The 27,797-nt window shown below is 48.5% G+C and overlaps 1 protein-coding gene across 1 annotated transcript in view; it reads left to right on the top strand.

Moving 5' to 3' along the window:
- Positions 1-27,797, top strand: part of Znf423 (zinc finger protein 423) — a 283,320-nt gene that overhangs the window by 65,320 nt on the left and 190,203 nt on the right. The window contains exon 3 of the mRNA XM_029480964.1: positions 19,164-19,364. The gene's annotated coding sequence lies outside the window, so the exon portion shown is untranslated. The remainder of the gene's footprint in view (positions 1-19,163; positions 19,365-27,797) is intronic.

The following is a 27,797-nucleotide window of genomic DNA, read 5'->3' as shown; positions in this document are numbered from 1 at the left end:
CCTCCCTCCCTCCCTCCCTCCCTCCCTCCTTTCTTCTTTCTTTTGTTTTTTCCTTTTGGGTTTTCAAGACACTATCCCTCCCTATAGCCCTGGCTGTCCTAGAAGTAGCTCTGTAGACCAGCCTGGCCTCGGACTCATAACCTGCTCCAGCCTCCTGAGTGCTGGGATTAAAGGTGTGCACCACCACGCCCGGATGAATTCTTTCCTTTATGGCACCATGACACCTGATGATGTGCCCCAGGACCTCCGAGAACAACCTGCCTCTCCATGTGCTTCTTTCTGACTGTGCACTCTTCTGCTTTTCCTCGTCCAACACACAGGCTCCCTGGCCACCTCCTAGGTGGTGCTCAGATGGCCACAGGGGGACTAGTTCTGACTTCATGGCCACCTGAGGGCTGCTGAGGCCCACCGGATCAGAGCATGTGGAGATGCAGCGGTGCAGCTCCCAAGGGTTCCTTTGTGAGCTACCATCTGTGGAAGCCAGCCGTACCAGGTTACCTGCCTCAGTGCCACCTTCTAAGTGATGTGGCTGCCTGGGTTTAGGGGCCACAGACTGGGGAGAGATGCTGCCCTACAGTCCAGCTTTCTCTTGGGGTTTGCTTTGGGAGAGAGCTTGGGGGGTGGGGCTGAGGTTCCGAGGTGAGCTGCTCTCTGCAGTTGCTGTCTCCTTGCTCTGAGACTCTGTCCTTGCCCTGATGCTTATCCTTTCTGGCCACAGGGATCTCTTAGCTGGTCTTTCTTCTAGGACTACGATTTAGGTATTTCTGAGTTTAAAGATGATGGTCCCATGTTGCCCTGGGAGAGATGGCCCCTCCTCCATTGCCCAGCACAGGAGCCAGGCTGGATGGTACTGCTCCTTTGAGAATCAGAGGCAGTCAACACACAGGTGGTGGTGTATTTATCCTGAGACCTGGCTAACTTAGAGGGCGCTGAGTAGAATTTAATCTTTGAGAAACAAGAACACTTTTCTGCTGTGGTCCTGGTGGACCTGGGACCCAGTTTTGTGAAGAACTGCATCTGTGTTCAAACCTGTGGCTCTGTGGTATCGAAGTGCTTGCCTGTAAGATTCAGTCATGTTCAATAATTTCAAAGGTATGGAGATTCCTAAACAATCTGATTGTATGAGATCACCACTGACCCACCTGGAGTCCAGAGTCTACATTCTCTGGTTCAGGTGCAGACGCAGCCATTCCCAGCTCAGTCTCAAGGGGCTTCCCAGCTTTCTGACTCAGGATCTGCCAGCATTCCCATGTTGCAGACATAGCTCTCCCTACGCTGCTTGGACATGCGGGCCCCCTCTCAGCTCCTAAACTTGATCTCACCTCCATCTCCTCTGCTTCTTTGTACTGGGATTACAGGTGAACACCACCGTGGGCTAACTAAACATTACTTTTTATTTGAAGTGGAAGTTGAGACAAGGCTTTGCTGTGTAGTTTAGGCATGATGCAACTCACTAGACAGCTAAGGCTGGCCTTAAACTTGAAGCAATCTTCCTGCCTTGGCCTCCCAGAGTGACTGGATCACAGGCATGCACCACCATGGTGTAGCTGAATATTTTTTTTTTTTAAGATTTTGTTTTTTGTTTTTTGTTTTGTTTATTTGTTTTTTGAATATATATATGTCTCTGATCTCCTTCAAAATGGTTGTGTTTCTCTGTTAACATGTCTGTCCCTGTTCTTCCCCACTAGAGGGTGAACCTGGAAGACGATCCATCCTTCTTCCTGGAGATCTGAGGATTATGGAGTTGTAGGATATAAGATGCTGGGTCCTCATATTTCTCCATCCCCTCCTGGATGAAATCATGATGCTGGCCAGGATTCCTTCTGCTCCTGACCACCAGTTTCTCTGTGATTCAGCACTGGTCAGCAGTTAGCAGTGGGGAAGGGAGGTCCCTATATGGGAAGACCAAGTCCCACCTCTTCTCCCATCTGAGTTTCTGGGACAGAATGTTGGGGCTTCTCAAGACCCTCTTAGCTTGAGCCCTGGAGTGCAGGGATGACTTGGGATTTCATGGTTAGGTGATAGTTATGAAACCAAAGATGTTTCATATCTTTTGAACCTGGTTTGTACCTCTTGATGTTAGAGCCAGAATCCCTGAAGTGGAAATTGTCCATTTTTTTTTTTTTTTTTTACTGGAACTTTCCAAGTGTGAAGATGAGGCCCGTAGTGACTTGCTGGGACAGAAGCACAGTGTGGTGTATGCTCTTAGGTGTGTGCAGGATCACATATGAGTAACAGACTTCGGGGCCACCAGACACAGTTTTAGGCTGAAGGAATTGGTCTCTTCTAAGTCACCTACTTTCTATCACATGGGCTTTTGTCTTTTGTGTGCATGGAACAGAGAGACATGTTCTGAAAGATAAGCAGAGATGCCTCTGCTGGGAACCTTGGCAGCTTTCCCTCCAGGTGACGCTGATGTAGTGGGCCTCTGAACCATGGGTGCACCAGAGAGTTTCCTTAGCTTAGAGTCTCCTGGTTGGACCCATTTGCAAAACTAGGAAAGCGCCTCTGGAGGACAAATCTCAGTCCTTGCCAGTGTATCACTACACTTGCTCATGCTTAGCTATGAGTTGCAGACCCGTGCCATCTTGTTCTGGACGAAGCTTTCACGGTGAAGAGGTGAGCACAGCACAGGGCCGAGTGGATCAAAGCATAGAGCGCTACAGATCACTGTGAAGTGCACCATCTCATTTGGAACAGTGATTTCAGCTCCTGTCTTCAACCTTGGGACAGGGTGGATGAGGTCTTGTGCCACAGTGTGGTCCCAGACCACAACCTTTGGGTGTTGAGATTTTTGTGATTCGTGTGGTATTTTCTGTATTAGTTGTATATTTGATATCCATCACAGTTATCTTTGTAATCAGAACAAGAGGGAATCTGTTTCCTTCTTCCCCCTTCCCCCCTACCCCATCCTCCTCCTCTTCTTGGTGGGGAAAAAGAAATAAAGAAACAGTTTGGGGAAAAAGCTAGATATGACCAGAAGCTGGCCTGATGGACTGCCTGTAACAAGCCACAGTGGGTGTGTGCACACTTGTTGGGAGTATGTGTAAACTCTTTATTAGTGCAGGGGTTTCTGGGCTGTGTCCTCCCAGGTAGGAGTCCCTGTGTCTATTGTAGCTGAGAGGTCTTGTGGGACCTCCCTTCTGGAACCTTCTTTTTATGGGTCTTGGTGCTACTGGGTGCTCCCAGGGGCTTGGCTGGAGCGACTCACCGCTGCCTCCTTTCTTTCACGCCATAAGAACAGCTGGTGGCACCTGGACTCTGTGGTAACTGAGCTCTCTATATGGGAAGTTGCAGGACATACGGTTTTGCTCTAGCCTGTACTTCTATGTTCGCTCTTTTATACCTAGGATGGCGACCCTGAAGGTGCTCAGACCCTTGTATCCTGGGAAAGACTTCAGCACAGAAGAAGCACCTGTTTCTTGTGGGGGTTGAACATTATCATTCTCTAGTGCTGGTCTCAGTTTCCACAATGCTGTATGTAGTACATATTTGGTAGGGTGTGCTGCTGCAGCGGACACCCGTCAGGAAGCCTCCTTCCCTTCCCTTCCTCTCCCTGCTTTGTTGGAAAGATTTGCAGCAACTGCTCTGAACTCTGACCCTGGCTACATCTTGCCTGTAGCAAGCGATCATGTGACGTCACCCGGTGTGATTTCTTAGCAACGGTTGCTTTTGGCTGGCCAGGCATGGCTGTGCTCCTGTGGAGTGGGTTGGAGTAATTTTCTCCATTCGATGTGTGATCGTGGAAGGAGGCCAGGATGCATTTTAGGCAGTGCCTGGCTCCGTCTTGAATTAGACTGTTTCCATTCTCATCTCCCCAAAGGTGCTTCCCGTGCACAGTCAGGACTCACAAGCGCAGCCTGCCCACAGGAGGGGCAGAAAATTGGTGAGAAGTCAGGGCTGGAGCATTCTTTCCCCGGTACAGAAGTACAAAAATCTACATTTATTTAGAAATGACTCGCTTGGGCCAGCAAAATGGCTCAGGGGGTAAAGGCGCTTGCCAAAGCTTGATGACCCGAGTTCAATTCCCAGAATCTGCATGGTGGGAGAAGAGAACTAACTCCTGCAGGTTGTTCTCTGACCTCCGCATGTATTAATGTGGCCAGCGTGCAAGCAAGCGTGCATGTGCATGCACACACACACACCACACACACTCTCTCTCTGTCTCTCTCACACACACACAATTTTAAAAACCAAGTAAAAATGACTAACTTGATACTGTCCACCTGCTCTAAATTATCATGGTGCCAATGGCTGTAATTCCTCCCATTCCATGTTCACTCGGTTACTCAGAGCTGGCATTTGTGCCTGATGACTGCATGCGTGCTGTTTGAGGCACTGGGCATACTAAAGTGACAGGGGCAGGGTCCTGTTCTGGTAGAACCAGAGATTTTGGTACCGTTTCATTTTTCCTGTTGAAAGCCCTCTCATTTTTCTGCTCCTTCCTTGCCCACTTGCACTACCCTGGACAGAGGGAGGAAGTAGAACACTCACAGATCCTTCTGTAGGTGTGGGGCACCACCGCTGGCTGCATTGTGAGCATGCTGTGTGCACTGCGCATGCACGATCTTGGGCCATAGCCGTACACTGAGTTGGCTGTGTTTTTCCCCCCAGAGTCTTTTCCACCTGAAACCCCAAGCTTCCATTGTGATTTTCAAATTGACACCCCCTCCCATCCATTCTTTTTTCTTTTCTTTTTTAAATTAGCATTTAAAACTTCAGTAGCTCAGCAGTACTGTTTATTTAAGTGAACTATTTCACATGTAAGAAAGGGAATAAGGGCCATCCAGGAAGACCTTCATACACCTCGCTCACACACCCGCAGAGCTCTGAAGGGCTCTCCGTTCCTGTGGAAGGGTTGACATCCATCACTTCTGTGCCTGTCTTCCATCTTGAATGTGGGTAAAATATAACTCAATGTTGTTGCTGGTCACACTTTAGAAACATCGTAAATTTGCGATATCAGTCTATGCACGCAGTTTGCAAGTCTGTGTTGGTGCGTTGTATGTAAGGGAGCCTTATCTTTTGCCACCCATTGTTTTTCTCTCAGCTTACGTTTGCAAGATCTGTGGTGATCCTTATAGCCCTGTTTCATTAATATTAATTGCTATGTGGCTTCTACTTGTAAATATACCAGGGAGGAGCAACTTCAGGGTGGGTGAGCCTCTGCTGAGCGGCCTCAGCAAGTACCTGTCGCCTTGGAAGCAATGCTGGCTGGGAACATTGAGAAGCCCACACTTGCATTTTATTCTGATTTTCAAAGGCAATAACCTTCAGCAGGGTCCTTTTTAGACATGTGGAAACTGAGGCTTGGCAACTCTAAGCAGATTCCCTGAGATACACGGGGACCTCAACCCCCTGTTCTTTAATCGCTTCTTCCCAGCATGGAGGCCCCAGTGGCTTCTTTCGGCATCTAGAATAGGTCCTGAGAACAAGCCTGGGACAGAAACAGGTATGATGGAAATTCACTCACTTAATATTATAAAAGAGCCTTGAAGTTGGGGAATAAAGTTGGGGAAATGGAAGCTTAGCCAGGGGAAACGTTTATGGCTCACGGACATGCCGAGAGTTCGGCACAGTGCTCACCCAGCAGCCGGGCCTCTCCTGTGCTAACTTCTCTTCTTTTTAGGGAAGAGAAATTTCCTTACCCCTACTGGAGCTCCATGGCTGCTCGCACTTTCTGTGGACTGATACTGGGCTATGGTCTGTCTCCTTAGCTGCACCCCCATAGGTTCCCTGCAGAGTGACCTCTCCTGCCTTTGATGCAAATTCCTGCACTTTCCAGATAATATTCTGGGCTCTTCTTAACACGAGGGGGGTCAGCCAAGCTGTAGCTCGGCAATTTATAATTCTTGAAAATTCTGTTTGGTGACATGAGTTAGCATTTAATAGACACCCTGCCACCTCCTCTTTCCCTATTGTGACAAGCTCCTGGCAGAATCCTTTTGAGACTCAAGGTAATTGCACCACGCTGCGAAAAGGGAAGACCGTGTTGCGCTCGAGTGCGTCTCAAAAAACGTCTCCACAATAGACAGTCAGGTACGAGTTTGCTGGGCTTCAAGGTAATGATTTAAACTTAATTTGACCCTTGATGAGGGAGCCAGTGTTTCCGGTCAGATGCAGTCTTTGGTTTGGGCTTGCCTGCCATGCCTTCAGCAGCAACAAAAATAATTCCTTGGTAACAAGTGCCTTTCTGAGGATGTCTGCTGCTGACAGCTAATATAGAATTATTGCCCCTGAATGCATTTCTGTAATTACTTCCCAGAGATCTGTCTTTGTGTTAGAAGACATTTCGCACTTTAGTAACGTAAGTGTTTGGGGAGGGTACGAACAATAATTATGCACAGTCTTTCCATGAAAATAAACCTAAAAAAAAATTTTAAGAGCTAATGCTAAAACTGGTTAGAGTCAGGGAGGAATTTAGTTTGAATTTGATTCGTGTGTGCTTATTCCAAGTATAATAATCTTTCCTGTATGGAAACTTTTTCTTTCCTTTAAACAAAAGCAATAATGACACAAAGAGCCTCCTTTCTAATTTTTGAGCCACACTGAAGCTGAAAACTGATTAAAAGTGACAAGTTGCTCAAGACTGCATAAAGGAGCGTCATTACGGAGCCCTGATAGGAGACGTTTGTGGTAATGGAAAATGAAATGATTCACAGTGTGTTCAATAAAAAATTAGCAGCATTTAATAAAAGGGTTCTGCCTCATGTTGACTAAAGAGCATCAGGAGCAGTTTGGAATATGAGTTAAGTGACGGTTTGAGGATGAGCCTGGAGGGTGATCGGGGTGCCGTGTGCGTGTGTGTGTGTGTGTGTGTGTGTGTGTGTGTGTGTGTTCATAAGGATCATTTTCACACTGAACCTTGGGTGGAGACAGCCAAACTCCAGGGTGCATCTGGAAGCTTCCTCTGTGCTGCCCACTTGACTTCTGACCTATGGCTAATCTGAAGTCTCTGCTCTTCTTGTGTGGTTATGTAGATCCGTGGAGTTGAGGCCAGCATGCAGAACCCCTCCATCTGTCCATCCCGCCAGGAAAATTGTGTGAATTGGAGACCTCTAAGTGCTCTTGCTGGTGAAGGTGCTAGCAGGCTGCTGGTTTTGCTCCAAGGGTTGCTGTAGGAATCTAGGTCTCAGACTCTGAACGTCTTATAGCCCACTTGTGAGACCCCAAACACTCTCTTGGGGGCTGGAATAAAACAGGCGGAAATACAACAGACCTTAGCAAGCAGATGGGTTAAGCTGTGCTGAGAACCTATGGTTTTTTTTTCCTGGAAGAAACCTACTGCTGGTCAAGGTCCCTGGAGGTAGACTGGAGTTGCCCTGCTCAGGGGTAACTGGTCTGGACTGGATGGGACCTGGCATTCAGAAGTATGCTGCCACTGGGTTTCCTCATGTGGGCAAAAGCACCCAGCAGACCTGCTTTTCTCCATGAGACCTGTGGTTTCTGGGATGTGGCATCCACCAGACCCTGTGGTCAGTCACTAGTTAATCTTCAAAATTCTTACACGATCTTTGCTTTGTGGCTGGAGGAGAGGAAACTCCTGGTCTCCCAGAGCTGCACAAAAGCTAGGCTGAAGGCTCCGAGTTGGAGGGTCATTGGTAGGGAATGTTTCTGATATTTGGGTTCCTTGGAGCCTGGTCTATGGGTCTCTAGTATCAGAGATCACTTGCATCTGGGCAGAGGCAGAATAAGGGGCCTCTTCATGGCTCTGTTCCCACTGTCTTATCCTCCCCAAGGCTCTGTTTTTATACAGACCCATGACTGGATCTATTTGTTTGGTTGTTTTTGTTCTTTTGTTTTTTTGTTTTTTAGCTGTGCTATGGATGAAACTCAAGGACAAGGCAAGTACACTACCACTGAGCTATACCCCAACAGGGTCATTGCCTTCACAGTGGAATGGGTCTCTTCTGGAGTAGTTCACTTGTTCATTTCAGTCTACTTCCCCTCCCTCCCTCCTCCATCCTTACCTCCCTCCCTTCCTTCCTTCTCTTTTCTTTCTTGAGACAGGGCCTCATTATGTACCTTTGGCTGGTCTTGAATCTCTATGTAGACCAGGGTGACCTTGAACTCACAGAGATCCTCCTACCTTCCTGCCTCCTGAGTGCTGTGCCATCATACTTGGTTCACAAGTCTTTTTTTGGAGCACCTACTGTGTACCAGATCTTATGCTGGATGCTAAAGGGCAAGCGAGGCTGGTTCAACAAACTGCGGTGATCAATAGCAGGAGGTGTATTTAACAAGTGCCCACTGTACTTGGTACATGGAAGCATGGGGGCAGGCAGGAAGCAAGGTGTAGGACTGACTTAGGGTGGTCCTGGCTGGCGAGGCAGAGTTGGCCTGGTGGACCCCTGAGCTTTTGGAAAGTGCTCTTCGGAGCCCTTTCGGAGGATGGCAGAAGCAGGAATTCCCTCCTGGGTGGGAAGTTGTTCCCCACAGTCCATGCCTTAGCTTCTAGATGGTCCCACTGAGGACTAGCGCAGTACACAGTACCCAGAAACCACAGTAACTTGGTTTTTTGCTTGCTTGTGTGAACTCTCATTCTCAAGCTTCTGTAGTCTGGCGTGGGTTCTGGTTAGAGAAAGGCAGACTCCTTCACTCTCCCTGTTCTCTCATGGGGCTCGGGGCTCTACTGCACCCACCACAAAGGGGTGATTTTTGCCTCAGCATCGTGGCCTTGAGTTCTATACCAGGATCTGGAGCAATTAGGAGAGCCAGGCCTGGCCCTAGCCACAAATCAGCTGGATTGATCTAGCTCCCATGGGGTCCTGAACGAACTCCCTCTTCCCCTGTCCACCTCTGGCCTGCCTGGAGATGTCACCCGGCAGCTCTGGGAGGGCAGAATGGTTACCATTTCAGGAGGTCGCTAGCAAGTCACAGTGTGCAATTTTCATAGTTCCAGGGTGGCTTTGTCCTCCAGTTCTTCGCCACTGCACGTGGTGAGATTGGTTCTATTAAGGTTGTGTGGCTCGGAGGACTGTCACTGTTAACTACTTAATGGAAACCATTTATTTTTTTTTCCTTTTCAGCAAGAACATTTGGATGGCTGTTCTCCTTTATGTCTCCTCCCCTCCTTTCCTCCACACCACCTGCCCTGTTGCTTCCCACTCCTACCACACCTATCTCAAGTGCCCTTGTGCAGGTGTGCTGGGGGCAGAGGAAGCTGTCATGTCCCTGTGTCTTTGTGGGATGGACTCCATGCTTAAACAGCTGGGTTGAGAGAGGGTGCTTTCCCCTAATTTATAGACAATCAGCAAGAACAAAGTGCTTGTTTAAATGTCGGCTTTTTCATAGTACAGAGCTGCAGCTTGGTTCTGTGGGTGCTTGCTTGCAGTGCCTCAAACCGTGGCTAGGATCTAGTAGGTATTCAGTAAATGTTGGTGGGGTGCAGATATGAAGTTTTGGGCCTGATAGGGTTGTTCCTTGGAGGAAGCTTGCTGCTGTCCAGGGCCTGGTTGGTATAAACTGGAGTCATGCCAGCAAGAGCTCATGGCCTGACCAGGCCAGGATATTATCCCTGTGTTCAGAGTTAGGATACAGGCTCAGCAGTGGGAGTAATCCTGATTACAGTGTCCAAAGAAAGGACATTGTCATACTTCTCAGCTGTCCTCTTCATCTAAGCAGGGCCTCACTGAGCAGATGGGCCTGGATGTGAGAGCCCCTGGCTGGTCCTGAGGACTATACCATGGAAGAGACTCCCTGCTGAGCTCTAGGCCAAATCCAGTCTTCCAAAGTCTTTTCTCCTCCCAACCTGCAGAGTCTCTCTGTGTAGCCCTCACAGTCCTATAGACCAGGCTGGCCTTGAACTCAGAGATCTGCCTGCCTCCCACATAATGGAATTAAAGGCATGCACCACCAAGCCCAGCTCATATTGTTTCTTTAAATTTAATGTTAACACATAAAAATCCAGAGATGTAGGGCCAGCAAGATGGTTTAGTGGGTAAGAGCATGTACAACCAGGCCTGACAACCTGGGTTTGATCTCTGGAGCCCAGGTGGCAGAAAGGAGGAGAGAAGACTCCTCTAAGTTGTCATATGACCTCCACATATGTGCTGTGACATGCATAGGAAGTAGTACATGGACAAACACAAAATTTAAAATTAATTAGTTTAATTTTTAAATTTCCAGAGATTTTTACATAAAAATAAAGACTTCATCCTTTAAGGACCAAAAAAAAAAAAAAAAAAAAGCTACCGAGGGAGGCTGTGCTGGGCATCACTTTCCACAGGGTGATAACTATCTCAGGAGTGCCCTGTGTGTGCAGTTTGTGTGATACTAGATATATGCTTCACTTGGTATCTGAGTGGCTTAGTATTTACCCTGGTCTGAGCTACATGGCTTTCTGTATAATCAGTCCAATGGTGACATCTCTTTTAATGGGCTATAGATTACAGGATAAAGATGTTCAGGTTTGTTTTGTTTTCTTCTTGTCAACTTGACACAATTGGGGTTATCTGGGAAGAGAAACTTGAGTTGATAAGGTGCCTTCATTAGACTGGCCTGTAGACATGTCTGTGGGCCATTTTCTTCATTAATGATTTGATGTGGAAGGGCCCAGCATACTGTGGGTGGTGCCATCCCTGGGCAAATGACTCTGGGCTGTATAAGAAAGCAAGCTAAGCCAGACAGTAAGTAGCACTCCTGCATGGCTTCTGCATCAGCTCCTGCCTTGAGTTCCTCCCCTGACTCTTCTCAGTGATGGACTGTGACACTGTAAGCCTTTGTTCCCCAAGTGGCCTTTGGTTGTGGTGCCTAATTGCTGCCACAGACATCGAGCTGGGGCACAAGATGGAAGGCGTGAAGGAAGGAGGAAACCTTGACTACCACAGGGTTAGCCATTTTGGGTTGCAAGTTCCAGAATATCTCATGGATGAAGATATGTTCTCTGGAAAGTTCTGGTCATCTCCAGGGTCAGCTGGAGTGCTGGGTTGAGTCAGTTTCTCATGGACAGCCGAGACAGTGCATCTAGCAAGGTTCATGTAGTGCAGCCTAACCCTGACTGATTTGACTTCCATCCATGAACCCACTAACTGGGGGCCACAGTTCCTTCCTTAAGAGGCAGAACATGGGCAGTGAGTTGTGTGTCAAAATATTTGCCAAAAGCCCTGCTGTCAAGAGTGCCTTAGACTGACTATTAAGTCCTAGTTTGTACTGGAAATGTTGTAAATATAGAGATAAATAATGGCTACCTCAGAACTGGGGGTCCACAATGGGTGCACAAACAATTGTGCTAATTGGGATGGAGGCTCTTGGCCCTGTTTGGCCTATGCCTGTGTCTCAGGGACTTGCAGGTCCACCAGCGCAGGCTGGGTCAAAAACGTTCTCTTTGCAGGCACGGCCCAGGCAGATATGGATGGAACTAAGTCCCAGCACCAAAGTTCCGAAAGTGCTTCTTGCCTTGTGGACTTCCTTGAAGAAGCACACAGGCTGTTAGGATGGAGAATAGATTTGTTACTTAGGAGAACTTGCCTCCAATAAACAAGGAAATGGCACGTTTCCCCCTCAGCCGCAGTCGGGGACAAGGAGAAGAAAGGTGAAGTGTGTGAGGTAGATGCTGGCCCCGGGCAGACTCAAGTCACATGGCAAGCTTGTTTAGGGAGGAGGGCATTTGTAACTGGCTCAGTCACTCAAATCTCCTTTCTGGGCTAAGTGAGGTTTACTGGGGGCTGTGTTTGTTCTACATGGATATTTTTGTGCCTTGATCTTCGCATCCTTCTTCATCCTTAGGAACACACAAAGCCTCCCTTGCTGTATGAGGTCTTTAACCCTTGCCAGGGTTGTCATGTTGTGTGTGTTGGGTTTGACTCACAGCACCGATAAGCCGGAAGCCACGAACCATTTTCTCACAACACACAGTGGAGGTACGGGCTTCGTATTTATCAATTAATAAATTAAAGATTTACATTCGGGAGGCAGAGGCAGGCGGATTTCTGAGTTCGAGGCCAGCCTGGTCTACAAAGTGAGTTCCAGGACAGCCAGGGCTACAGAGAAACCCTGTCTCGAAAAACCAAAAAACAAAACAATTAAAGATTTAAATGAGCTTCAAGGGCAGGAGAGTGATCTGTCCAAAGTTTCCACTGCCTAAATGGTGGGTGTTTTTTTTTTTTTTTTCCAGACAGGGTTTCTCAGTATAGCCCAGGCTGTCCTGGAACTCACTTTGTAGACCAGAAATCCACCTGCATTAAGGGTGTGCACCACCATTGCCCAGCAGGGGTGTGGATTTGAACTGAGGCATGATGGCTCTTGTCCTCCCTTCCCTTGCCAAGACTCCTGAACTGTTGCGTGCATTGTTATTTAAATGACTGCCAATGTCCAGTGACATCAGCCATCAGGCTGTGCCTGGTGTCTTGATGTTTCCCAGCCAGTGGGCTCTCAGCCCTTAGATGTCCCTGGAACTCAGCACTGGGTGGTTCTACTGTCCTCAGAGGTGGAGAGCGAAGGTTCACATCCAGGTCTGGTTGTGAGAAGAGATAAGAAGGGAGACCTAGTTGACTGCCTGGCTGACTGCTGACTTGAACCCTCTCCTAATTCTTGGTCCCCTTCCCCCAACTCCCCTTAGAACTCCACCAGGCTCATGTACTTATTAGTGGGTGGAGCTAAGCTGCTCTTACATCCTTCTGTGGCTGTCCATTTAGCGACTGTTGCTCTCTGCTTGCTGTGGCAGGAACAGATGCTGTAGGTCCCACTCAGGGCCTTGTGGGTACAGCAAGAACTAGAGGTTCAGATGAAGGACACTTCTGAAGTCATTGTAGCAGGGGTCGTCTAAAGCTGACTGTGTAACCCATATTTCAGCTCCACTTTCCCTTCTACTACCTCCACTACCCGCTCACTCCTTTGCCCACATGTTTAATAAGTGTCTTGTGTGTGTGTGTGTGTGTGTCAGGCTAACTGTGGGCTTTGAGACCACCAAGATAAACAGGGCTAGGAAGTACACTTAACTTGTAGCAAACATGTATATATTATGCCTGGCATAAACTGGGCACTCAGGAGGCATTTGTGGGCGAAGGATGAGTGAATGAAGTTGTGTGATTGCTGGCACTGATACATTCTCTCTAGCTCTGCCACTGGGATATTACAGTCTCCTGCCTTCATTACATGGTGCTCAGCCCTGACCCTGCTAGCGCCAATCGGCCCTGCTTGCTTGGTCCCTGATTGCTCCAGCCCAGAGATTTATTTATTATTATAAATAAGTACACTGTAGCTGTCTTCAGATGCGCCAGAAGAGGGCATCAGATATCATTATGGGTGGTTGCTGGGATTTGAACTCAGGACCTTTGGAAGAGCAGTCGTTGGTTGCTCTTACTCCCTGAGCCATCTCACCAGCCCCTTCTCCATGGTTCCTGAAGGTTCTCAGAGTACTCTGTACCTGCAAGCTGATTCTGCAGTTTCTCCTGGGGAGAGAGGAGGCCCACATCCGGGTGCAGTGCATTGGCCGGGACCTGGACAGAGGGTTTTCAGTCACTGGCGATTCCTGCTGAGTCTGTCTCAGCCGCCCTCCTTGCTGAGGAGCCCAGCAGCCCCAGGTCAGGAGCCCAGCAGGTCTTCCAGACCCACAGTGCCAGACTTTCCCCTGCTGTCTCTCAGCACTGGGCAAGCACAGCTGTTTCCCACCCGGCCCTTCCTCAGGTATCACCCCCTCCCCCCACACACACTCCTTCAATGTCCTGTGCAGTGGTTAGGTGGGGATCTGGAATCCAGAGCTGTCTTTTCTGGGTGCTCCTAATGTAGTTTGCTTCTCTGTCTGAAACTTGGGGTTGCCATGGTATCTGGGCATCAAGTTACCATGTCAAGGAAACCTTGGGCAGAGGATCCCAAGATTGCCCTTGCTGGGGAGGCTAGGCCACCTTCTTCTACCTTTGACAAATTGTTGAATCCTCCCTGCCACTTCTTGGGCGGTGTGGTGCTTCCTTCAGACTGGAGTCCTCCTCACACTGTCACCCTGAGGAGGACTGTGGCTTGGTGGGTTAAAGGAACTACCTTCCTCCTGAGAATCAGGGTGTGTCATGGCCTCTGTTACCAGAGACCTCCAGTCCACATCTTTGGGTTCATGGGTTGTGTTTCATAGGGTGGAGTGGCTTGGTGGGTGTGTGCAAGAAGCCAGTGTCAAGTGTGACAGGGAAGGCTCTCTGAACAGACAGGCTGGATGCTTTGAGATCAGCAATATTTGAGTTCTTCAACTTAAAAGATGACATCTTGCAGGACAGTGGTGGCGCATGCCTTTAATCCCAGCACTTGGGAGGCAGAGGCAGGCGGATTTCTGAGTTCGAGGCCAGCCTGGTCTACAGAGTGAGTTCCAGGACAGCCAGGGCTACACAGAGAAACCCTGTCTCAAAAAACAAAAACAAAAACAAAAACAAAAACAAAAAAAGATGACATCTTTGTGTGGTCCCACTTAATACCATCTGCTAAACGGTGCTGTGATGTCTGTTTTCTTTACATCCCAACTCTTGTAGGTAGAGACTTGCTTCTTTGAAACCAATTCGTTTTCCCTCATGCTCAGCACTTACTGAGTGCCCATCATGTGCTGTTTGCATTAAAGGCTGGGGGATGGTACCAAGCAGAGATAGCCGCAGCCAGGGCCATAGCCATGCCAAGCCACGCCCACACCCACCCCTAGTGGCTGATGGGCAAGCTCCGCCCAGTTACTACAGCTTGTCAAGGCACTGGTGCTCAGCACTTTAGAGTGACTGACAATTGTCATTTCTCCCTATTCTGTGCACTTATTGGGCTTTGGTGGCAGGTTTTCTTGGTGTTTCTGGAGTGACAGCTGTGTGGTGGCCAGAGCTACAGCTGTCCGAAGTCTATCAGGGTTGGAAGTCTGAACTGGTATATTCCCATGGCTGGTGGTTGGTACTAGAGGCTGGGAGTTAAGCGTAAGCTGTGCTAACCTTGGGCTTCTCACAGTCTGGCAGCTTCGTTCCCAGTGGGAGTATCCCAGGAGACCTACTGGGAAGCTCCAAGCTCTTCCTCCTAGCCTCAGAATCTCTGTGCATCAATTCTGTTGTGTTCTTTTGGTTAGGGGCTTGTCAAGGCTGCCAGCCTAGGATGGCTGTGGAGGGGAAGTAGGTCCTTCTTGATGGGTGCAGGGTCAAGGACTTACTGCAGAGAGACAGGTGGAATGAGAACTATTTTGGTGTCTTTAGATAATGCAGACTGCCACAGTGAATTGAGAGAGAAAGAGCAAACTGGTCCACACGAGCAGCTTTTGTACCAAGTGCTCTCAGCAAGGGACAGGGTGGGCAGGGGGCCTGGGTCTGTGCAGGGAGTTTATGTTAGGTGCGTGAGAGGAAAGGACATCTTGGCTGCTAAGGAGCAGGAAGTATTAGGTCACGGAACTTTCAAGGCCTATGTGGCCATTCAGGCCCTCCAGATGGCTTTGATGGCTGTACACAGTCCCCCACACTTGACTGGTGGTTTCTTGTTTCTGCTGTGGGTGGACAGTGTGGTGGCCCCACCCCTTCCCTTCTGGCCTTGACTAACCCTGTTTCCATTACTTAGAATGGGGACATGGTGGCGACTGCTCAGAGCACTCCCCAGTTGGCTCTGCATGGAAAGTGCCGGGCATCCCACAAAGCTTCAGCTAATGCCAGCTTCTGTCTTGATGGCTTCCTGGGCAAAACCCAAGAAAGCATCAACCTGTGAGCTGTCTGTGCTGGAACGTGAGGCCTGGGAAGTAGAGGCAGGTGTCAATTTGGATTGAGAAGGCGGTGTTTTCTGGCTCATTTGGTTTCCCGTCCCACACATGTGGCCACAAGGGAGTAATGCCAAGGGAGTCAAGTCCTTGTAGCTTGAACAAGGGTTTCCCCTTGTTGGCTTCAGTTGCTGTTGATGGCATCTGGGAGAAGTGGAGTGGCTGGGAGGGAAAGGAACTGGCTAATAGCTTTGTTCATAAGCCCAGAGGCCTTGACAGAGGAGAAACCAGCAGGCTGCCTTTTCCCAGCTTGCTGAGTGCTGTATGGAGAGGTGGCTCAGTAATAAAGAGCACTGGCTGCTGTTCCAGAGGTCCTGAGTTCAATTCCCAGCAGCCAAATGGTAGTTCACAATCGTCTGTAATGGGATCTGATGCCCTCTTCTGGTGTGCAGGTGTACATGCAGACGGAGCACCCAAATACATAAAACTAATAAATAAATCTTTAAAATGACAAAAAGAAAAGAGACTTTTCATTCTTTTTCCCCTTCTCCTAAGATTCTAGTGCTGCTGAATAGGAAAGTAGGGTTCTTTTCTCCTCTTCCTCTTCCTCCTCCTCTTCCTCCTCTTCTTCTCCTCCTCTTCTTCTTCTCCTTCTCCCTCCTCCCTCCTTCCTTCCCTTCTTTTGTTGTTGTTGTTGTTTTTTGAGACAGAGTCTGTGTAGCCCTGGATATCCTTGAACTTACTTTGTAGACCAGGCTAGGCTGGCCTCAAACTCAGAAATCTGCCTGTCTCTGCCTCCTGAGTGCACCACCACCTCCTTTCTTGGAAGGAGCCTCTACAGAGTGTGTCCTGCCCAGGGTCAGAGGGGCTGTTGTTGTTGCAGGGTCCTTGGGTGCTGGGTCTTAAGGCAAAGCCTCTTGCTCAGAGCTTGGGTTGTCTGGCAGTCTTCCTTCAGCTTTCCTTGGAGGTCAGGCTGGAAGAGTTTTCACTCTGGGAGGCTGGATCTGTGAGGTCTGGGCGGGCCTGCATTTACCCTGAGCTGGCTTCTGCATCTGCCCCTTTGACTCTTTCTTTCTTTTGCCCCCTTTTGCACAGCAACCCTGTCGTCCCATTAGCAGCCAGACATAGAGGAGGTGACAGTTTCTTAAGACAGCTTTATACTCTTGGACGCCTTTATGGGTTTTTGCCTTATAAAAACTGAGGGCTGACATTCTGATTTATGTACTCCCAAGTCAACAGGATGCACCAGATTTAAAGAGATCAAATGAAATGTAGTGTTTGTGGTTCCAATTGTGGATTTGCTGAGCTATTACAGCTAAAATTGCCAAGTAAATATGGCAAAAAAAAAACAAGGGGTAATTTAAATATGTCTATTAAACTGTGTGTTAAGTAAAGCAGCAAAGGCTTGGTGCGGAGTGTAACTTACTATCTAGAGAGTTGGTAGAGCAGATAATGCTGGAATTATGGCTCTTTTAAATCCTCTACAGAAGGTTTTCTTTGTTTTTGTTTTTAAATTAAGGAAAGGGAGAGTGAACTGGAGTTTCAGAGAGCTGTGCTTGCCCGTGTACGTACGCTGTGTGGTGATGATGATTTCAGAGGCTCTGAATGCTATGTTTTATTTCTTCACTTTCTGTTTCTCACATCGCCGTTGCTGCTGTGGGTCAGATTCCCTGAGATAAATATGCTTTTAATGGGATTTCTGTATTGCCGGGAGTTGGCTTGTTCTGGTAATAAAAGAACCTAAAAATTGTACATCCCTTAATTGGTAAGAAGAGAGATGTTTTGATGGGCCACAAATGGAAGCATTGATTTTTACTGCCTCTGCCGTGCGTCCTACGCTCTCTCCTGCCTTGGAAGGCGGCAGCTGGCTCTCCAATGAGCTGATTTGTGTTCCCAGGTTCTTGATGCTGGGGGCTTGGAAATGTGTGTTCTTTGCAGACAGGAGAAATAGAGCCCTTATAACATCATCTGTTTCTAAATTGAAATATTTATGGGTCTGTGCTTTTGCACCTCAAATTGAGTGGGTTCTTAGCTTCGGGTCTCTCTGATGCTTTGGTGACTGACCCTGGGGAATGTAAAGGTTGCCTGCTAAGCCTTCTTTTTTTGTTACAGTTATGTGTGTGCAGGCACACACACACATACACATGCATGTAGTTGTTGTGTGCATATATATTTGCATAAATACATTTATACATGGCAGTGGCCTGTTTTGGTGACTTAGGTCAGTGCTGCCAGTTTCTGGCCCGTGTTTTAGGACAATTGTGTATAGAAAGGGACAGCATACACTTTGGTTTTCCAACCCAAGGTTCTCTGTATTAAGCAGGCATGGTCAATCAAACCACTGAGCTTTATGAGGGTTCTCTGTATTAAGCAGGCATGCTCAATTAAACCACTCAGCTTTATGAGGGTTACTGACGTGTCGTACGTTTACCGTGTTATTTTGTCTTTCTAGGTGTTGATTTACAAGTTCTGTTAATTGCTAAGATTGAGACTATTCTCTGTCCCCACAGATGTGTGGGGATATCAGGAAATGGAGGGTGCTGCCATGTTACCCCCTCCCCTTTCTGGATATGGGAAGGCCCTACTTTGAAATGGGACTCACAGAGCTGTCCCTCTCTGCGAGATGCTGCTGCACATGACCTGAGCTCCTTTATCATGCTCTGGGGTGTGAGGCTGTGAAATGGGGCTGTGCACTCAGAGTTGTGGGTTTGCTCAGCATATGCATGCAGGGTTTCTCCTCCACAGGCTCACTGCCTAGAGTTAAGTCCAGAGCAGTTGTTAATCTTACAGAAACCGCTACCACCGTCCAAGCCTGGTGTTTACTGTCTGGGTGGCTCCCTGGTCACCAGGAATGGCTGGCTCTGGTCAGGCGTTCTGTTGTCTTTGCTTTCTTTTGTTGAGTCAGGGCTTCTGCCCAGGCCTTGTCTTCATTAGGTAGCTCCGTTTAGCCTTGACCTGGGAATTTTCTAATGCTGAGATTGCTGGCATGTGCCACCATGGCTATCTCCATTCGAGTTTTGGATTTAACCATCCTGGGCTTGTCATCTTCATTTCCTTTCCTTTTTTTCCCCAGAGACAGGGCATTTGCAGGGACCTGGGAGATGTGTTGTGTAGCTGAGAGGTTCCTGTTCTAAACTGCAGGAGGACTTTAGGGGAAACTGGGTGGGCTAGGTGCAGCTGTGGGGGCTACAAAGGGGTATGCAGTAGAACTGGATTTTTCAGAAACAAATGCTAAAGCCTTCTCACTTCCGTGATGGGTCACAACCCCCAGCAGCCATGCATAGAGGGAAGATGACAGGAAGTCCTCCTAGAAGATTTGTGCCACGAATTAAAGAATCTAGTTGAGAATTACTGCGCCACATGCTACAGCCCCCTTCCCCCCAATATATTAATATGCTGAGAGGTGTTGAGAATAATGGACCCCAGGAGGTAGAGTAATTAAATGTATCGTAATAAATACTGGGTGATTCTTTTAAAACCCCTTTCCCGAGACCCTGTCGGCTGATGTGGACTGTATTCTTCCTGTTGGCAGGAGGCCTGGAAGGAGAGCCAGAGTGTGATCGGAAAACCAGCCGTGCGCTGGAAGACAGGAACAGCGTGACAAGTCAAGAGGAGAGAAATGAGGACGATGAAGACGTGGAAGATGAGTCAATTTACACCTGCGATCACTGTCAGCAGGACTTCGAGTCTCTGGCAGACCTGACGGACCACCGGGCCCACCGCTGTCCTGGAGGTAATGCTAAATAGCGCCGGGATTCTGACAGGTGGTTACACGGATAATTGGACATAGCAACAGCTTGAAGCCTCAAGTGAGATTAAAGAATTAATAATGTAATTTTACAGTTAATGTCATTTTATTGTGGTGTCTTGGGTACCCTGTATCCTCTTTTAAATAAAATTAAAAATAAAAGCCACAGCTTCCTGCAGGCAGAAATTAGGTAGAGGTACCCTGTCCCTGCCTTACCCTACTCCACAGTGTATGGGGTTTAAGAGGGTGAGCCCGTACCCCAGATTTATAGGAAGCCTTTTGGAAACCTAGCAATTAAGAGGTTGTTAGTGCAAAGTTAAGCAGCTTAAGTGTGGAAAGCCATGCTAAGCAGTGAGCTTCAAGGAAGGGCTTGTGGAGGGATGGGGACATTTCAGAGATCAAGGCTAACCTGTGCAATGGAGACCCAGGTCTGCCTCTGGGCTTGAGTAAGGGAAGTGCTAGAGGTAATGGCAGCTCTATTCTGAAGGCATCCAACACTTTGAAGGGTATGCTAGGGCATGATGTCATGAGGAGTCACTTATGGCTCAGTACGTGCTCCCCCCGCCTCCCCCCCCCGGGGTGGGTGTGGCTGGGAACACACACTGGGGTGTGCCAGCCACACCACAGAGGCACATGCACTTCTGGGCTCTTTTCACAACCCTGCATTTCATCATGGTCATCAGTCAAATCCTTTGGATGCTAGTTTTGGGAAAATGGCCTCTAGATCTCAGGTCTGTTTTCTAACGCCCTGGAGACTGTCACCCACGTGGGGTCACATTTATTGACAGGAAGCAGCTTGAAACTCAAACCTCTTGCTCACCTTGTCCTGAAAGGCCCTTAGGTACGGTTGGGCCTCTGCTTAGACGCATTTCCCATCTCAGCAGATCCCCAGGAAGGGACCCTATCCATCATGTACATCTCTTCCCGTTAGCTCTCAGCATCAATTTGAACCTCAGGCCCGGCTATCACACTCTTAACAATGCTAGTGTTTCTGTGTGGAGAAGAAATCACAAGACTCTGGAGCAGAGGCTGGGAGAGGCAGGCACCGGAGCTGAGGTCTATATACAAATAAGAGTCAGCAGCTAACTGCTTCAGCTGGCGACCTCCAGCAGGGTGAACTCTGCAGCCGTGTGTTCGCGGGGTGCCCAGCATTGGTATTGATGTTCGTGGTGCCTACCATAGCCCTGCCTGCTTCCTAACAGGACCCCACTAACGACCTCCATTGGGATGTGATATGTGATATCTAGGAACACCCCCAAAACCTGGAGCATTGGAAGGGAGTTAGAGTGTGAGTAGTGACCTTGCTTAATAGCATCCTGGAGAAATTCATTATCACCCTGGCTGAGCTTCCCTAACGGGGCTGAGACGTGTGCAGGACTCTCCCTAGGACTAGTAGGATCTCTGAAATGAACCACTGGAAATTGTTTGGGCCTTAACCCCAAACCCTTCCCTACCTGGGGTTTGCCACACAACACACTCCAGTTGCTTCCTGCATTGCAGACTGTCATTATGTGGACCACGGAGCCTTTCATTCTGAGGTACGCTGGTGTCCAGGCCAGTTCACTGGCTATTCACTTTACCAACTTGGTTCTCTGCACTGATTGAGCTTTGGCATAAAGATGTCATGGGGAACTTGGTTCTACTTTTGTGTTAAAAAATGCGATTAAAAATGCAATTGCAGTAGCACACGCCTTTGATCCCAGCACTTGGGAGGCAGAGGCAGGCAGAACTCTGAGTTTGAGGCCAGCCTGGTCCACAGAGCGAGTTCCAGGACAGCCAGGCTTACACAGAGAAACCCTGACTCAAAAACACAGAACAAACACACAAAAACAAACAAGACGCAGTAGTAGCTCAGTTTCCCTGGCTGGGCTCACCATTGATCAGCTGATAGGCCTCACCAGCCCTCCTTCCTACTGGATTCTGTGTAGAAGGTGATGCTAGTATGTCTACTCTGGGGAAAGATATCCCAGAGAGGCAGCCCATGCTAGTGAGTCTGGCAGCTACAGGGCTCTGCTGAGTGACGATCCTGTTAAAAAGATAGTCTTATGCTCAGTCTTATCTGAAACAATAACCACAACAACAGCAACAACAACCCTCAGTGTCTAGTTGATTCTCCCACTTGGCACTTAGCACTGAGCACACACATGTCAAGTGTAGGGATTTCTCCCCACCAGCAGCCAGCCTGCTGAGCAGTAGACTCCGATCTAATCCAGCCGTGACACTGCCTGTTTAGAGATAGCCATGGATGATCTGGATCGAGGGCTCAGGTTTGGCACCGGTCTTCCACTTTCGATAGGGAATCACAAGCTTTGGCTGTGCCCTGTGTTTCTAACCAAGAAGCTAAACTGGGATCCTGTACTCCCTTACACTGGATTTGAACAGTTTGCTATAGTGGCTCAGAGAACTCAAGGAAACACTTCCTGTAAATACCAGCTTACTCTAAAAGCTGTTCTAGAGAATGTAAACAGAGCTGTGGAGTGGGGTGTCGGGAAGGAGCCCAGAGCTTCCTGCCCTTTGCCCACCACCCTCCTAAATACCTGTGCTCATCTTTACCAAACTCTTGAGCCCTGGCTTCCTGGGGTTTCATGGTGGCTCATTGTCTCATCAACCTGCTTAGGTTATTGGCCATTGGCCATTGATTGGTGTTCTCTCTAGCCCCTTCCTTCCTCGAGGGAGAGAGGGAAGGAACACAGTACATTCAGAGGCTGTTGGATGCAAAGCTCTTCCCGATGTTGAGAATTTGGGGGCCAAGGGCAATACCACCTGTCTTTCCTGATGTCCACTGTCTTCCCCAACCCCCCAAATGTAGAAGCCGGTGCTGCTGGGATATGGAGAAAGGGGAGCCCATCTATGAAGCTGGCATGGCATGGCAGGAGTAGAGGTTCTGATGGGTACCTTCGTGGGAAGTGGGAGTGGTTTTTAAAAATCACATTTCTGTGGCAGGGCATGGTGGCACATGCCTTTAATCCTAGCACTCAAAAGGCAGAGGCAGATGGATCTCTGTGAGTTCAGGACCAGCCTGGTCTACAAGGCAAGTCTAGGACAGCCAGGACTCTATTATACCCCATCTTGGGAAAAAAAAAGTGTGTGTGTGTGTGTGTGTGTGTGTGCACGTGCATGTGAAGGCCAGTGCTCAACCTGGGTTGTCATTTCTCATCTGCCTCCTTTTTTTTTTTTTTTTTTTTTTTTTAAATGACAGGGTCTTTCACTGGCACCTGATTTTTGCTGTTTAGGCTATGGTAACTTGATGGCCAATGAGTGCCGCAGATCCACCTGCCTCTGCCTTCTGAGCTCTGGGATCACAAGCATGTGTTGCCACACCCAGCCTTTTGATGGAGTGCTAGGGATTAAACTGAGTTCCTTGAGTTTTCATGGCAAGAACTTTAACCTCTGAGCTACTGCCCCAGGGTGAGGGCTGGGTAGTCGTGAGTGTAGTTTATTTAAAACTTCCTGGGCAATGGGACCTGTGTTAGTCAGGTTTTCTTTGCTATGACCAAACACCAGAGGAACACAGGTTAAATGAGGAAGGGCTTAGTCTGGATCCCAGTTTCAAAGATTTCAGTCCTTGCTCATCTGGCTCTGTTGTTTCTGGACCATCATGAGACAGAACATCATGGGAGAAGAAGTCTATTCATCTCTGCAGCCAGAAAGAAGGCAAGTGTGGGGATGGGGGGCCGAAGAAGGGAGGAAGGAGAGAAAATGTATATACTGGGCATGGTATATCCTTTCAGGGCACCCCCCGCCCCCAGTGATTCATGTTCCAGAATTAACCCCATCCCTCAATAATTCTTTTTTTTTTTTTTTTGAGACAGGGTTTCTCTGTATAGCCCTGGCTGTCCTGGAATTCACTTTGTAGACCAGGCTGGCCTCAAACTCAGAAATCCACCTGCCTCTGCCTCCTGAGTGCTGGAATTAAAGGTGTGCGCCACCACGCCCAGCTCAATAATTCTATTATATGATCAGCTCATCAGAGTCCTCATAATCACTTCTCCAAACCCCATTAGCTGGCAACCCAGACCCCAGCACAAGAGCCTTCAGGGGACACCTATGATCCATAACAGGACCTCTGGACTCTTCTATCTGAAGCATCTGGGAGTAGAGGTGGAGGGGGCAGTGCTTGGCTTCTTCAGCATGGGAGGGAAGAGTTGCGGGGATTGGGGACCATCCCAGGTGACAGGGTGGGTTGCATTCTGGGAAGGGGAGCTCTCTGTGTTAAGGATGACCCCACCCGGCAACTAGACCTCTCCTGGGGAATCCTCATTTCTGGTCAGTGACTCAGAAGATGTCATTGTTCCTTGGCAGGAGTGGCCATGTTTGGCCCATCTGTTTGTTGAAGCATGAACTTAAGAGAAAGTTCTGTCCGCCCCCTGCCCTAATACACAGAGGGCATGTGCATTTCTAGGCTGTGAGAAGACAAAGAAAACTCTAATGTCCTCTGTCTGCTCTAACGCCCCTTGTCTTTGCTTCTCACCAGCAAAGGGGTAGCAGAGGTCTATCTCCATGCTCGGGGTTATAAGCGTACACCAAGAATCAACAGTATTGCCTGGGTAGCCTTTAACTTTTGTTTCTGGGTAGAGTCTCATGTCACTGTGCAGTGTCTATTTGGGGGTAGGTGAGAGAGTGGGGTTCTTGCTTCCACATAGTAGTGTTCAAGGGGAGGAAGCTCAGGTGGCTGGGACAGGGTCGACATCCTGTGAACAGGGTGAGTCTCTACAGTGTTGACTTGGCAGTGTGCTGGCCTTTTGTGCCTAGTAGAGATGTGATGTATGGGCACCCTGTTAGGAGATGTCATGCATTTGATGGCCCTTTAAGTTGTGACTTCTGGAAAATCTCCACGAATTCAGGCTCTGCTGTCATGGAACACTGGAACAGGAAGAGGGCTGAGATTTACTCCAACACTATTTGTGATGTGATGTTCTCTGGCCATGAAAGTGCTAGGAATGGTTGTAGCAGGAGCTGGGGGACTCCAGTGACTTCAGAAAGTGTCTCTGGGCACTGCCTGGGGCCCTGCAGGAGCAGGTTCCATTTGGCCAGGGGCAGCTTCCAATGTTTATGTGCCATTGAAGCTGATCACTGTGGACCTTTCGTCTAGATTCAGATGGAATCTTTTATCATTTTCTGGCACCAGGGCTACCTTGTGAGGCTAGTCTGTGATTTCAGCTGACCGTTGCTTTGGCCTAATTGAATGAGGCTGCCCTCCCGAGGATGCTGGGTGCTCTATCTATGCCATTGTAACGTTTTAAAACTGACTTTCCCAGTGATTCTTCTGATAGTGCCCGAAGCTGGCTGTCAATCCCGCCCTGCAACAATCTCAACTCCCAAGCTGAGCTCCTGATGGCTTTTTAGAGGTAGTAGCCTCTTTGCTAAAGGGACAGCTGGTATATCTGGCTTTTCATTACAGGGAAGGGCAGGCAGGTGCAGTCTCTGTAGAAAGACCATGGGGTCTAATATGAGGCTGTAGGGACATGCTCCATGCAATAGACAAAGCCCGCAGGACGGGTGCCAACCTGAGCCTGATTTCTTCCCTTGCGCTGCCGGCCTCTCATCTCTGACTTTGTTCAGGCTACATGACAGCTGAAGAGAGGCAGGACTGGGCCCATCATGCCCCTGGTACCCAGAGTGAAAAATAAGCAAATATTTCTTTCCCATATAGTATGGACTATTTGTCTCCTACCACTCTGCACATATTTAGCTCTTACTGCATGCAGGGTCCCGTGAGACTGCCTGAAACATAGCCCCTACCACCTTCCCTGATTGCTCTCTGTAACCATATAACTGTGGTCCACCCCTGTCAGTTTCTGTAAGGAGCCTGTAATGGTATTCACCATTTACTGTCCATGTCCCCCATTAAGTTTCAGGAGGACAAGAGACACATTGGTTGTGCTCCATTATATTTCAATCCAGCACCTGGCAGACAGAGGTATTTAATATATGATTGCTGAATGAATTAATGAATGAATGCTCTCCATGTAGTCTCCACAACAATCCTAGCAAGAGGCAGGAGTTTTCCCACTCACTCCCAATTTATACACCAGGTAAACTGAGGCTCAGAGTTGAAGGAGCTTACCCAGAATAATAAATATTGAAAGAACAGGAGACCAATGAGGTCTGACTTGTTTGTTGCAAGAACACAGGCTGTAGAGTTCCAAATCCAACTGTAGACACAGCTTTCCTAAAGGCCCAACCACAAAAACACAAGTGGAGACAATGTTTAAAAAGCTATGTTCTTGGGTTATTATTATTGTGTCTTCCTGGGGACCCAAGACTATTCCCAGCCCCTCTGAAAGGCCAGCCATTCTTTTCTGATGAAGGTGAGATATGGCCATAGCAGAAGCCAAGGGGAAAGTTAATTAGGCCCTGGTTTGTTCAGTTGTAGCCAGAGTGACCTGTGGGTCCCAATTACAGGTCTGGGGCTGCACAAAAACTGGCACCTCTGTTGGCCTTATTCCTTCTGCCACTGGCCAGGGCTCAGCTTTGTGTGCCAGCTTAGGCCTCTTTCTTACTCTAACAGCATTGGGGTCCCCCCCTGCACTAACAGCTTGGGGCATCCCACATACTGGCTCCGTTGGGTAATACAGAGAAGAGTTGAAGCCAGCCAGTGGGCAGTGTGCTGCCAAACACACAGGTGTCGGGTGTTACTTTCTTCCAACTGTGAGGAACTGACACTGCCGGTGCAGAAGGCCTTGGGGGCTTGAGCACAGCCTCTTGCATCGGGAGCTTCCCTGTGTACAGACACTGTCTGGTTAAAGAACAGAGCAGGGAGTGATATTAGCTACTTCTATTAGTATAGAAGCCAGAGACACAAACCCAGTGAAATGGCATACATATGTGTGGGGGTGGGGCAAACAGAAAAGTCTGACTACTGAACATCGAAAGAAAGAAAGAAAGAAAGAAAGAGAGAGAGAGAGAGAGAGAGAGAGAGAGAGAGAGAGAGAGAGAGAGAGAGAGAGAAAGGAAAGGGCAGGCCTTTGGTCGGCAAGGTTCAGTTTCCCCTATATTAACCTAATGTTAGCCAGTTGGACTGCAGTGGCTTTGTTCAGCCATGACAAATTGTAGTTCCTAAGGTCCAGGGGTGAAGCACAGGCAAGAAGGAGTGCTCAGAGACAAGAGTGTGGCAGGGGTGGTACCCAGGCCAGCTTGGGCTGGAGCCCGTGGGTTCTTAGTGTCCAGGGACAGAGCAGGAGGCTGGAGACAAGCCCAGACTATGTCCAAACACGGCTAGAAACCCAAGGCACGTGGATCCATGGATTGCCCAAGAATTGGGACTAGGATTAGCAGGGTGGCTATCCTGAAGTAAAAGGAAACTGGACCTCTCTCACTCCTCAGGCCAAAGTAAATCACGTGGGGCCAGAGTTCTAAACAGAAAAGGAAAACTTAAAAATATTAAAAGAAAACATAGGGAGAATTAGGAAATCAATTTAATAGGGCCAGGGCGAGTGGGGCCTCTCTAACCATAACCCCAGACCTAGAAGCCATAAAACAGGAGATAGAAACATTAAACTGCATAAAAACAAAACTTGAATACTGCTTCACACCTGCTCTAGTAAATCAAACGAGACCCGTATCACAGGCAAAGGATGCCTTCCTCAATGTGTAAGGAGCCTCTACAAGCAAAGAGTCAATAAATCAGCAGAAAACCAGGCAGGGCCTGGGCTGAGCCACAGCCAAGCCACTGGAGATGACAGCGCTGCCGAAGGCCAGTGCCTGCTCTGATTGGCTGGTATCACACTGGTGGTTAGATATTTTGAATATCTCCCATGTGCAAAGGATAGAAATGGAACCAGAAAAAGAAATACTAGTGGGATCTTAAACATTTAAAAAGATTCAGAGCTCCGTTTATAATAAGAAAACTATATATTTAAGCCACAGGGAAATGCCGTTTTTAACCCACCAGATTGGCAAAGAGCAGAAAGCTTGCCAACCCATCTTGCTCCTGATGCTCTTTGGTGCCCAAGCTTGGATCTTGTTCTCTTTTCTGATCTTAGGTCACCTTTGCCTGTGGCCAGCACACAGTAGGTACTCCATAAGCGCTCGCTGATCTTGCCACAGGGGGCCTATGTAGCCTCTAAATGGTAAAGGGTGTGTAGGGTAAGATGAACATGGAGACACCTAGATTAAGGTGCTTTGCATTCTGGGTAACCACCACAGATGCTGTCTGCCCTGTGCCTGGGTAAGGTAGGTTTTCAATTATGGTGTCCTGGACGGGAAGGTTTGAAATGAACAAAGTGTCGGTCTTCATCTCACAAGTGTTACTTAGCATGCACCGTGACTGCCGGGACCTCTGGAGCACCTGGGATACAGATTGTACACCCATGGAAGGAGTTACAGAGACAAAATTTGGAGCTGTGACGAAAGGATGGACCATCTAGTGATTGCCATATCCAGGGATCCATCCCATAATCAGCTTCCAAACGCTGA

The sequence above is a fragment of the Mus caroli genome, chromosome 8 (assembly GCF_900094665.2).
Source record: "Mus caroli chromosome 8, CAROLI_EIJ_v1.1, whole genome shotgun sequence".
In the NCBI taxonomy this organism is placed as follows: Eukaryota; Metazoa; Chordata; class Mammalia; order Rodentia; family Muridae; genus Mus; species Mus caroli.
Note: the sequence above shows the minus strand (reverse complement) of the source record. Positions and strands in the feature narration are given on the sequence as shown.